This window comes from Piliocolobus tephrosceles, chromosome 6 (assembly GCF_002776525.5).
Source record: "Piliocolobus tephrosceles isolate RC106 chromosome 6, ASM277652v3, whole genome shotgun sequence".
Classification (NCBI taxonomy): domain Eukaryota; kingdom Metazoa; phylum Chordata; class Mammalia; order Primates; family Cercopithecidae; genus Piliocolobus; species Piliocolobus tephrosceles.
In genome coordinates this window covers 69,467,917-69,480,166 of record NC_045439.1, presented here as the reverse complement: position 1 = coordinate 69,480,166, position 12,250 = coordinate 69,467,917, and the positions used below count along the sequence as shown (strand labels likewise).

The window sequence follows — 12,250 nt, the reverse complement described above, 5'->3', positions numbered from 1 at the left end:
TATTAATTCTTTTCGTTAATGTGAGTCACTTTTTTTACTTAAATAAATTTATTTAAAAATAAATATATTATTGGCATTAAAAAAAGGCCCTTTTCCTTGGACCACAGCATATCATCTTGATTATCAACAGAAATCCTCTCCCAAACTGATTCAGATGGATGCCCCTTCTTGGGTAAACAGCCTTTCTGGTCAGTTCTTCTACTTCTGGGCCTCCCCTCCCCACCAATGATTATGTTCCTACTACAGTTCACTGAGGTCAACTGGCAATTACTCGTTCTTCAATTTTTGCTGGAGACTCCCAATTCTGAAACCTGGGATTTGTCTGTGGCCTTCCTCTTCCCTTGCTGTTTACATATAAATCAATCTCCAAGGCTTAGAATTTCCCAAATGTTATTGCTTCTATATTTTTCTTCTCTTTTCTAGTTACCCCATCCTAGTCTGGGTCCTGGTGACCTTATGTCTGAATTAATGCAGTGGTTATTCTTCATTTCTCAAGCCCTGTTTTCTCAGGTTTATCCTGTATGACACTAGCCTATTGGTCTTCCACGAATAACAGGTAATAAGGAAGATCCACAAGTAATAGTTGACCAGAGGAAATACCCTACTGCTTCCAGGGACAAGGGTCTTATCCTGTGGTTGGTGACTGACCCCATCAGTCATGCTCTTTACAAAGCATGCATTTGGATGTTTCTAAGAAGCATTCTAGGAAGAATGTTTTGATCAGAGTGACTGGTGGATGGATTAAAAAGACTCTAAATTGAAATGAGAAATATTTCAAGGGGAGGAGAAGAGAATGTCTAGTAAAATATTATGCCTTATTGTTGTGGGATATTGTGGTACCCTTCAGAAATGCCATAAAAATAGCACTGAACTATTCCCACCAAGTCTTCACTAAGAATCATATGTTTATTTATTCGTGTTAACATCTCAAGATTAATTGTTATCCATGAACTTTACACTGTATGTGGACATTTGAGTCCATAAGGGTAGTTTCTAGCATTTCTGCTCAAAATGCTAGCAGGATAAGGAACAATGTACTCCAGCAAGCCTGGCCAGGTTGAGGATTAAGCGGACAAGAAGACCTTTTCTGACATGATTAAACAGAAGTAGCACAGAGGTGTGATAAAGGAACAGTGCAGGACTTTAATTGCCCAGATACATGCTGGAAGGTTTTGTTCAGCAGAAAAAGTAGAGAATTTGATCAATCCTTACCTGATTGGCCATTTCTACTCTTAGAAGCTCATTAGTATAATGAAGGTAATTAGTATTTTTGTCTAAATCATGACGAACAAAAGAAAGTTAGATAGAAATAATAGTGATTCTGTGAAGAAATAACTGACACAAAGCCAATAATAGGATGGTTGAATATTTTAGAAAATGTCAGTAAAAGTCTATTAAAAATATTGATATGATCTCATGACGTGATATTATAAATTGAAGGAAGTTTAACAGGTATGGGGATGCCCTAAATCCCCCAAATTCTCACAGAACACGTATGAGTAATCTATTGCATTTAGAGTTTTAAAAATATTCATAGAAATGCATATCCATATAAAAATATAAAGGGGGCATGTTGCTATAAAATTGTACCAAGAAAGTCGAGATCCAGAATGGGTTTAGTCCTATGAATAATGTTAAGAACAAAAACAAGTGTTTTTGATGTTAGTTTTGGAGCAAAGAGGGAGGGAATAAAAAGAAAGATAACTCTGTCATTTGGATGAATAGTGTGATGACAAGAGATGACAGAGCTGCCTTAATTTATTTTTGGAAAAAGGTTGAGGTTTTAAATAAACAGAAGTATAACAGAGAAAAGGAAGCTGATAAACTTATGCTTTGTGTCTTTTAAATCTGACAGGGAGAATGATCTTTAGTTTAGAAAGAAGAATTCATAATAGAAACTTAAAGTCCAAGATTTGTAAAAGATTTTAAGAGTTAACTTGGACATCTGAGTCTGTTGGATGGCTCAGATAGATGAGTTTAAGCTTGTTGCACCTTTCAGCAGCAGCTTTGGGGAGCTGCTGCAGTGGGAGAGGTGGCAATGCCTGGAGCCTGGCAACTGCAAATATGACTTTTATATTTTTTTTAAGTGTAAGGGTTAAGATTTCTGCAATCTATGCATTGATCTTGGACAAAACTCTAGAATTATTAAATGACTCATTAAAATAATTGTGTCTGAACCCTTCTAAAAGGAAGTGGTAATCACTTGGAGTATGGGCCCCTTAAGGTAAGTCATGGAAGATTGACCTCATTTATTTTCCTAGAATTCCTAGACTGAGCATCATAAAAATGTCAGACCTGGTGTTCAACATGAGGATTGCGAGAAGAGCACAGGCTCTGCAACTAGATGTCCAAGGACCGAATCCTCTCTTTACGCTTTACTAGTACTGTGACCTCAGGCAAAGTACTGAACTCTACTATATGTCTGTATTGTAAAATGAGGATAACGACAGTGCCCACCTCATATTGGTTTTGTGAGGATTATATGTAGATGCTACAATATAAAGCATTTGGAACAATGCCTGACACACAGAAAACTCACTAAACATTAGTTATTGTTATTATCATTGGAATATCAGCAACCTGCTTATGAAAGCCTCCCAATGATGGTTTTGTAGAGGAGATTGTGGTCAGGTGGTCATTAAATGGATTTGTAATTAGTTATGCAGAGGATGCACAACTAGTATATGGAAGTCTCATGGACTGCTACAGGGCTGTGTCCAATTCAATATATTTCCTAATGGTTTAGATGATATATTAGTCTGTTTTCATGCTGCTGATAAAGACATATCCAAAACTGGGCAATTTACGAAAGAAAGCGGTTTAATGGGCTCACAGTTCCACATGGCTGGGGAGGCCTCACAATCATAGTGGAAGGTGAAACGTGTGTCTCCCATGGTGGCAGACAAGAGAAGAGAATGAGAGCCAAGAGAAAGGAGTTTCCCCTTATAAAACCATCAGATGTTGTGAGACTTATTAACTACTATGAGAACAGTATGGAGGAAATGGCTCCCATGATTCACTTATCTCCCACTGGGTCCCTCACACAACATGAGGGAATTATAGGAGCTACTATTCAAGATGAGATTTGGGTGGGGACAAAGTCAAACCATATCAGATGAGAAAATGGAAAACTTGCTGACTGAATTTGTAGATAGCATCAAAAATGCTACTGGTAAGATGTGTCTGGAGGAGGTGGAGCAAGATGGTGGAATAGAAGGCTCCACTGATTGTCCCTTCCACCGCACAGTACACCAGGACACAGAACCTGACTGTAACTTCATATCACTGAAAGAGGCATCGAAGAGGTAGGATAAATAGTCTTGCATTGCCAACACCACGCTGCCCTCACCCGCTGGCAGCAGAGGGGTGGTGCAGAAAGTGTTTCTGTGCCCTGGGGAGAGGGAGAGCCAGCAAGTGTGAAGTATTGAACTCACTGCTGTCTTGTTATAGCAGAAACCAAAACTTAACCAAACTCAACTGGTGCCTGCCCACAGAGGGTGCATTTAAATGAGCCCTAGCCAGAGAGGAATAGCTGATCTCAATGGTCGGAGCATGATTTCTTAAAAGCCTTGCCACCACAGGCTAACATGCTCTGAGGCCCCAAATGAATTTGAATGGCAATGTAGGCCACAAGTACTGCAACACGTAGGTAAGTCCTAGGGTTGAACTGGTCTCAGAGATAGTGGACTAGGGAGGCATGCAACCTACTGAGACACCAGCCAAGGCAGCTAAGGAGTGCTGGCATAACTCCTCCCCTAACCCCAGGCTGCATAGCTCATGGCTCCAAAAGAGACTCCTTCCTTTTGCTTTAGAAGAGGAGAGGGAAGAGTGGGGATGCAAGCACTTTGTCTTGCATCTTAGATACCACGCTCAGCCACAGCAGGATAGGGCATTGGTCAGTGCCATGAGGCCCTAGCTCCCAGACATTTCTAGACATGCCCTGGGCTGCCTTGAAAAGAGGGACCCAATTGTAAGATTCATCACCTCCTACCTGAAAAGTCCTTGGGCTCTGAATAACTAGAAAGGATACCAGTTGAGGGCCTTGGGTGAGACCCTGACACTTGCTGGTCTCAGGCGAGACTCAGCACATTCCCAGCTGTGGTGGCTACAGGGTGAGAACCTGGCTTTAAAAAGGGGAGGGAAAAGTAAAGAGGACTTTGTATTGCACCTTAGGAACCAGCTTGGCTATAGGGGAGTAGAGCACCAAGTGAGTTCTTGGGGTCCTTGAGTCCAGGACTTGGCTCTTGTACACCATTTCTGGACCTGCCCTAGGCCAGAGGGAAGCCCACTCCTCTGAAGGATGAGTCCCAGGCCAGGCAGCATTTACCTAAGCTGACTAAAGAGCCCTTAGGCCTTTAGGAAACATTGGCAGGAATTTGGCAATACTTCCTGTGGGCCTGAGATGGCGGTGGCCACAGGGAGAGGCTCCTCTGCTTTTGAAAAGTGGGGGGAAGAGTGGGAAGGATTTCATTTTGTGGCTTGAGTGCCAGTTTAGCTGTAGTACAATAAAATGCCAGATGGACGTCTAAAGTTTTTGACTGTAGTCCCTGGCTCCTGGATGGCACCTCTGATTGCACCTGGGGCCTGAGTGAATTTGCCACAAATAACATAGGCCTGGCTGGTTTTGCCACCTGCTGATTGTAGAGCCCTAGGTCTTTGAGCAAACATAGGCAGTGGCCAGGGAGTGGTTGTAGCAGGCCTTGAGCGAGACCCAGAGCTGTGCTGGCTTTAGATCTGACCCAGTGCTGTCCTAGGAATAGAGGCCACGGGGTGCTTGTGTCACTCCATCCCCAGCTCCAGTTGGCTCAGGAGAGAGAGAGAGAGAGAGAGAGAGAGAGAGAGAGACTTTGTTTGTTTAGGACAAAGTAAAGGAAGAGAACAAGAGTTTCTGCCTAGTAATTCAGAGAATTCTTCCAGATCTTGTTAAAGACCATCAAGATGGTGCCTCTACGAGTCTGCAAGTACCACAGCATTACTGGGCTTGGGGTACCCTGCCTTAAAGCAGATACAGCTGAGATCACAACACCCAACTCCTTTTGAATATCTGGAAAGCCTCCCCCAAAAGGATGGGTACAAACAAGCCCAGAATGCAAAGTCTGCATTAAATACCCAATTCTTCAATGCCCAGACATAGACAGATATCTACAAGTATCATAATGATTCAGGAAAACATGACTTCACCAAATGAACTAAATAAGGCACCAAAGGCCAACCCTGGAGAAACAGACATATATTCAAAATATATAGAGACATCAAAATAGCAGTTTTGAAGAAACTCAAAGAAATTCAAGATAACACAGATAAGGAGGTCAGAATTCTATCTTAGAAATTTAACGAACAAATTGAAATAATTAGAAAGAATCAAGCAGAAATTCTGGAGTTGAAAAATGCAGTTGGCATACTGAAGAATGCATCAGAGTCTTTTAGTAGCAGAATTGATTAGGCAGAAGGAATAATTAATTAGCTTAAAGACAGGCTGTTTGAAAATACACAGAGGAGACAAAAGAAAAAAGAATAAAACAATGACGCATACCTACAAGATCTATAAAAAAATCTCAAAAGGGCAAATCTAAGTGTTATTGGCCTTAAAAAGGATGTAGAGAAAGACATAGAGGTAGAAAGTTTACTCAAAGGGATAGTAACAGAGAACTTCCCAAACCTGGAGAAAGATACCACTATCCAAGTACAAGAAGGCTATAGAACACCAAGCAGATTTTACCCAAAGAAGACTACTTCAAGGCATTTAATAATTAAATTCCCAAAGGTCAACGATAAAGAAAGGATTTTAAAAACAGCAAGAGAAAAGAAACAACATGCAATAGAGCTCCAATAAGTCCAGCAGCAGACTTTTCAGTGGAAACCTTACAGGCCATGAGAGAGTGGCATGACATACTTAAAGTGCTGAATAAAAGCAACTTTAACCCTAGAATAATGTATCTGGTGAAATTATCCTTCAAACATGAAGGAGAAATAAAGACTTTCCCAGACAAACAAAAGCTGAGGCATTTTATCAACACCAGACCTGTCCTACAAGAAATACTAAAAGGAGTACTTCGACCAGAGAGAAGAGCATGATAATGAGGAATAAATAATAACCCCAAGGTACAAATCTCACTGGTAATAGTAAGTACACAGAAAAACAGAATATTATACCACCACAAGTATGGTGTGTAAACTTATCTTAAGTAGAGAGACTAAATGATTAACCAATAAAAAATAATAACTATAACAACTTTTCAAGATATAGACGGTACCATAGATATAAGTAGAAACAACAAGAAGTTAAAAAGCAGGAAAATAAAGTTAAGGTATGGAGGCTTTATTCGTTTTATTTTTCTTTTCTGCTTGCTTGTTTGTGTGTTTATGCAAACAGTGTTAGGTTGTTCTCAGTTTAAAATAATGGACTATAAGACAGTATTTGGAAGCCTCATGATAACCTCAAAACAAAAATCATTCAACAGATACACAAAAAATAAAAAGCAAGAAACTAGATAATATCACCAAAGAAAGCCACCTTTACTAAAAGGAAGACAGGAAAGAAAGAAGGAAGAGAAGACCACAAAATAACCAGAAAACAAATAACAAAATGGCAGGAGAAAGTCCTTACTCATGAGTCATAACATTGAATGTGAATGGACTAAACTCTCCAATCAATAGACATAGAGTGGCTGAATGGATTAAAAAAAATAAGACTCATTGATCAGTTGCTTACAAGTAATGCACTTCATCTATAAAGACACACATAGACTGAAAATAAAGGGATGGAAAAAGATATTCCATGCCAATGGAAACCAGAAAAGAGCAGGAATCTCTATACTTATATAAGACAAAATAGATTTCAGGAAAAAAACTATAAGAAGAAGAGAAAAAGGTTACTATACAGTCATAAAGGGGTCAATTCAGCAAGAGGATATAACAGTTTTAATTATATATGCACCCAACACTGGAGTGCCCAGATTTATGAAGCAAATATTAGGGAGTCAAAGAGGGAGACTCCAATACAATGACTGAAAACTTCAACATCCCACCTACAGCATTGGACAGCTCTTTTAGACAGAAATTCAACAAAGAAACATCGGACTTAATCTGCACTATAGAGCAGTGGATCTAATGGATATTTATAGAACATTTCATCCAATGGCTGCAGAATACACATTCTTTTCCTTAGCACATGGATAACATTAAAAAAAAATACCAACATTAAACATTTTCTCTGACCACAATAGAGTAAAACTGGCCGGGTGCGGTGGCTCACATCTGTAATCCTAGCACTTTGGGAGGCCAAAGCGGGTGAATCACTTGAGGTCAGGAGCTCAAGACCAGCCTTGCCAACATGCTGAAACCCCATCTCCACTAAAAATACAAAAATTAACCAGGTGTGGTGGTGTATACCTGTAATCCCAGCTACTCAGGAGGCTGAGGCATGAGAATTGCTTGAACCCAGCAGATGGAGGTTGCAGTGAGCCAAGATTGTGCCACTGCACTACAGCCTGCGTGACAGAGCAATACTCTGTCAAACAAACAAATAAAAACAAACAAAAAACGATGCAATACAATAAAACTAGAAATTAGTAACAAGAATAATTTTGGAAACTATACACATTGAAATTAAACAATGTGCTTCTGAATGACCAGCAAGTCAATGAAGAAATTAAGAAGGAAATTGAAAATTTGTTTTGAAACAAATGATAATGGAAACATAACATACCAAAACATGTGGGATACAACAAAAGTAGTACTAAGAGGGAAGTTTGTAGTTATAAGTGCTTACATCAAAAAAGAGGAAAAACTTCAAAAGAACAATCTAATGATGGATCTTAAAGAACTAGTAAGGAAAGAGCAGACTAAACCAAAAATTAGTGGAAGCAAAGAATAAAGGTCAGAGCAGAAATAAATTGAATTGAAATGAAGAAAGCAATACAAAAGATCAATGAAATAAGAAAGTTGGTTTTTTGAAAAGCTAAACAAAATTAATAAAGCTTTAGCCAGACTAAGAAAAAAAGACAGAAGATCCAAATAAACTCAGAGATGAAAAAGGAGACATTACTACAGAAATTCAGAGGATCATTAGTAGCTGCTATGAGCAACTATATGCCAATAAATTGGGAAATTTAGAAGAAATGGACAAATTCCTGGACACATACAATCTACCAAGATTGAATCAGGAAGAAATCCAAAACCTGAACAGACCCATAACAAGTAACAAGATCAAAGCCATAATAAAAAGTCTCCCAGTAAAGAAAAGCCTGGGACCCAATGGCTTCACTGCTGAATTGAAAGCACTAACACCAATTCTACTTAAGCTATTCTGAAAAATAGAGGAGAAGGGAATGCTTCCAAACTCATTCTATGAGGCAGGTATTATCTTGATACCAAAAGCAGGCAAAGACACACACACACACACACACACACACACACACACACACACACAGGATTACAGGCCAATATCCCTGATTAATATTGATGCAAAAATTATCAACAAAATATTAGCCAACTGAATTCAACAATGCATTAAAAAGATCATTCATGATAAAGTGGGATAAATCCCACTTTGGGGTGCAAGGATAGTTCAACATATGCAAATCAATTAATGTGACACATCCTATCAACAGAATGAAAGACAAAAACCTTATGATCATTTCAATTGATGCTGAAAAACCATTTGATAATATTCAACATCCTGTCATGAACAAGAAGAAGAAAAACCTTCAAAAACTGGGTATAGAAGGAACATAGCTCAACATAATAAAAACCACATATGGTTTTTACCAGTGAGGTGGCTCACACCTGTAATCCCAGCAGTTTGGGAGGCTGAGGCAGGTGGATCACCTGAGGCCAGGAGTTTGAGACCAGCCTGGCGAACATGGAGAAACCCCGTCTCCACTAAAAATACAAAAATTAGCTGGGTATGGTGGTGTGTTCCTGTAAGCCCAGCTACTCAGGAGGCTGAGGCTGGAGAATTGCTTGAACCTGGGAAGCGGAGGTTGCAGTGAGCTAAGATCACACCACTGCACTCCAGCCTCAGCAACAGAGCAAGACTCCATCTCAAAAATAAATAAATAAATAAATAAACCCCAAAACCACATATGACAGAACCACAGCTAGTATCTTATTGAATGGGGAAAACTGAAAGCCTTTCCTCTAAGATCTGAAGCACCTGAAAGATGCCCTCTCTCACCACTGTTATTCAACATCATACTGGAAGTTCTAGCTACATCCATCAGACAACAGGAAAAAATAAAAGGCATCCAAATTGGAAAGGAAGAAGTCAAATTATTCTTGTTTGCAGATGGTATGATCTTATATCTGGAAAAACCAAAAGGCTCCACAAAAAACTATTAGAACTGATAAACAAATTTAGTCAGGTTGCAGGATAAAAAGTTGACATACAAAAATCAGTAGCATTTCTATGCCAACAGTGAACAAACTGAAAAGGAAGTAAAAAGTAGTCTCATTTACAAAATACCTAGGAATTAACTAAAGAAGTGAAGGATCTCTATAATAAAAACTATTAAACACTGATGAAAGAAATTGAAGAGGACCAAAAGATGGAAAGCTATTCCATGTTCATGGATTGGAGGAACCAATATTGTTAAAATGTGTATACTATCCAAAGCAATCTACAGATTCAATGCAATCTGTATCAAAATACCAATGACATTCTTCACAGAAATAGAAAAAACAATGCTAAAATTTATATGGAACCAAAAAGGCCCAGAATAACCAAAACTATCCTAGGCAAACAAAAACAAAAACCATACAAAACAAAACAAACAATAACAACAACAAAAAACAAACCCCAAACAAATAAAAACAAAAACAAAAAACCTGGAGGAAAATCACATTACCTGACTTCAAATTATACTACAGAGCTATAGAAACCAAAACAGCATGATACTGGCATAAAAACAAACACATATACCAATGGAACAGAATACAGTACACACCTACAGTAAACTCATTTTCAACAAAGGTGTCAAGAGCATATGCTGGGGAAAAGATCGCCTCTTCAATAAATGATGCTGGGAAAGCTGGATATCCATAGGCGGAAGAATGAATCTAGACCCCTATGTCTCACCATAGACAAAAGCAAATAAAAATGGATTAAATAATTAAATCTAAGACCTCAAAGTATAAAACTACCACAAAAAATTGGAAACTCTCCAGGACATTGGTTTTGGCAAATATTTCTTGAGCACAAGCACAGGCAACTCAAGCAAAAATGAACAAATGGGTTCACATCAAGTTAAAAAGCTTTTGCACACCAAAGGATACAATCATTAAAGTGAAGAGACAACCCACAGAATGGGAGAAATATTAGCAAACTACCTATCTTGCAAGGAATTAATAACCAGAATATATGAGGAGCTCAAACAACTCTGTAGGAAAAAAACCTAATAATTTATTTAAAAATGTGCAAAATATTTGAACATACATTTCTCAAAAGAAGACATACAAATGGCAAACAGACGTATGAAAAGTGCTCAGAACTTCAATGGGATATTATCTCAGCCCAGTCAAAATGGCTTATATCCAAAAGACAGGCAATAGCAAATGCTGGCAGGGGTGTGGAGAAAAGGGAAGCCTCATACATTGTTGATGGGAATGTAAATTAGTACTACCACTATGGAGAACAGGTTGGAGGTTCCTCAAAAAACTAAAAATAGAACTACCATATGGTACAGCAATCCCACTGCTGGGTACATACCCCAAAGAAAGGAAATCAGTATATCAAAGGGATATCTGCACTTCCATGTTTGTTGCAGCACTGGTCACACAACAGCCAAGATTTGGAAGCAAACTAAGTGTCCATCAACAGAAGAATGGATAAGAAAATGTGGTACATACACATGATGGAATACTATTCAGCCATGAAAAAGAATGAGGCTGGGCACAGTGGTTCATTCCTGTAATCCCAATACTTTGGGAGGCCTAGCTGGGTAGATTGCTTGAGCTCAGGAGTTTGAGATCAGACTGGAAAACATGGCAAAACTCCATCTCTATAAAAATACAAAAATTAGCCAGGCTTGATGGTGCATACCTGTAGCCCCAGTTACTTGGGATGCTGAGGTAGGAGGATCAATGGAGCCCAAGAGATTGAGGCTGCAGTGCATTGTGATCTTGCCACTGCACTCCAGCCTGGGCTACAGATTGAGGCCCTGTCTCAAAAAAAAAAAAAAAAAAAAAAAAAAAAAGAGAGAGAGAGAGAGAGATTCAGTCATTTGCAACAACATGGAAGGAACTGGAGATCATTATGTTAAGTGAAATAATCCAGGCACAGAAAGACAAATATCACAGATTCTCACTTATTTGTGGGATCTAAAAATCAAAACAATTGAACCCATGGAGATAGACAGTATAAGGATTATTACCAGAGGCTGGAAAGGGAGGCTTGATGGGCGTGAAGTGGGAGTGGTTAATGGGTACGAAAAAATATAATTAATGAATAAGCCATAATACTTGATAGCACAACAGGGTGACTATAGTCAGTAATTATTTATTTATTTATTTATTTGAGACGGAATTTCACTTTTGTTGCCCAGGCTAAAATGCAATGGTGCAATCTCGGCTCACTGCAACCTGCGCCTCCTGGGTTTGAATGATTCTCCTGCCTCAGTCTCCTGAGTAGCTGGGATTACAGGCAAGCACCACCACGCCTGGCTAATTTTGTATTTTAGTAGAGATGGGTTTCTCCATGTTGGTCAGGCTGGTCTCGAACTCCCGACCTCAGATGATCCACCGGCCTTGGCCTCCCAAAGTGCTAGGATTACAGGCGTGAGCCACTGAGCCCAGCCAGTCAGTAATAATTTAATTGTACATTTAAAAATAACTAAAAGAGTATAATTGGATTGTTTGTAACACAAAGGAAAAATGCTCAAGGGAACGGATACTCCATTTTCCATGATGTAATTATTGTGCATTGCATGCCTGTATCAAAACATTTTATGTACTCATGAATATATATACCTTCTATGTACCCACAAAAATTAAGAATTAAAAAAAGATTTGATTAGTCAAATCTCAGATGAAATTTAATTAGGATAGCCTTAGGATCCACAAAGTAAGTGCATAGATATGGGATGACAAGATTTAGTAGCAAATGTGAAAAACTTCAGTGTTTTAGGCTGTAATGTAGTTTTGTGATGAAGCCACATGCAATCATAGTTTGCATTGATTGACAAATACCATCTTTTTTTTCTGGCTGATCTGTTGATATCACACCTTAGATATTATATTCACATCCGGGTGT

General features: G+C 38.8%; 1 protein-coding gene across 1 annotated transcript in view; it reads left to right on the top strand.

Annotated features, from left to right (window-relative positions):
• TTC6 (tetratricopeptide repeat domain 6) overlaps positions 1 to 12,250 on the top strand; it is a 217,135-nt gene that overhangs the window by 80,408 nt on the left and 124,477 nt on the right. The gene's annotated exons all lie outside the window — the stretch shown is intronic.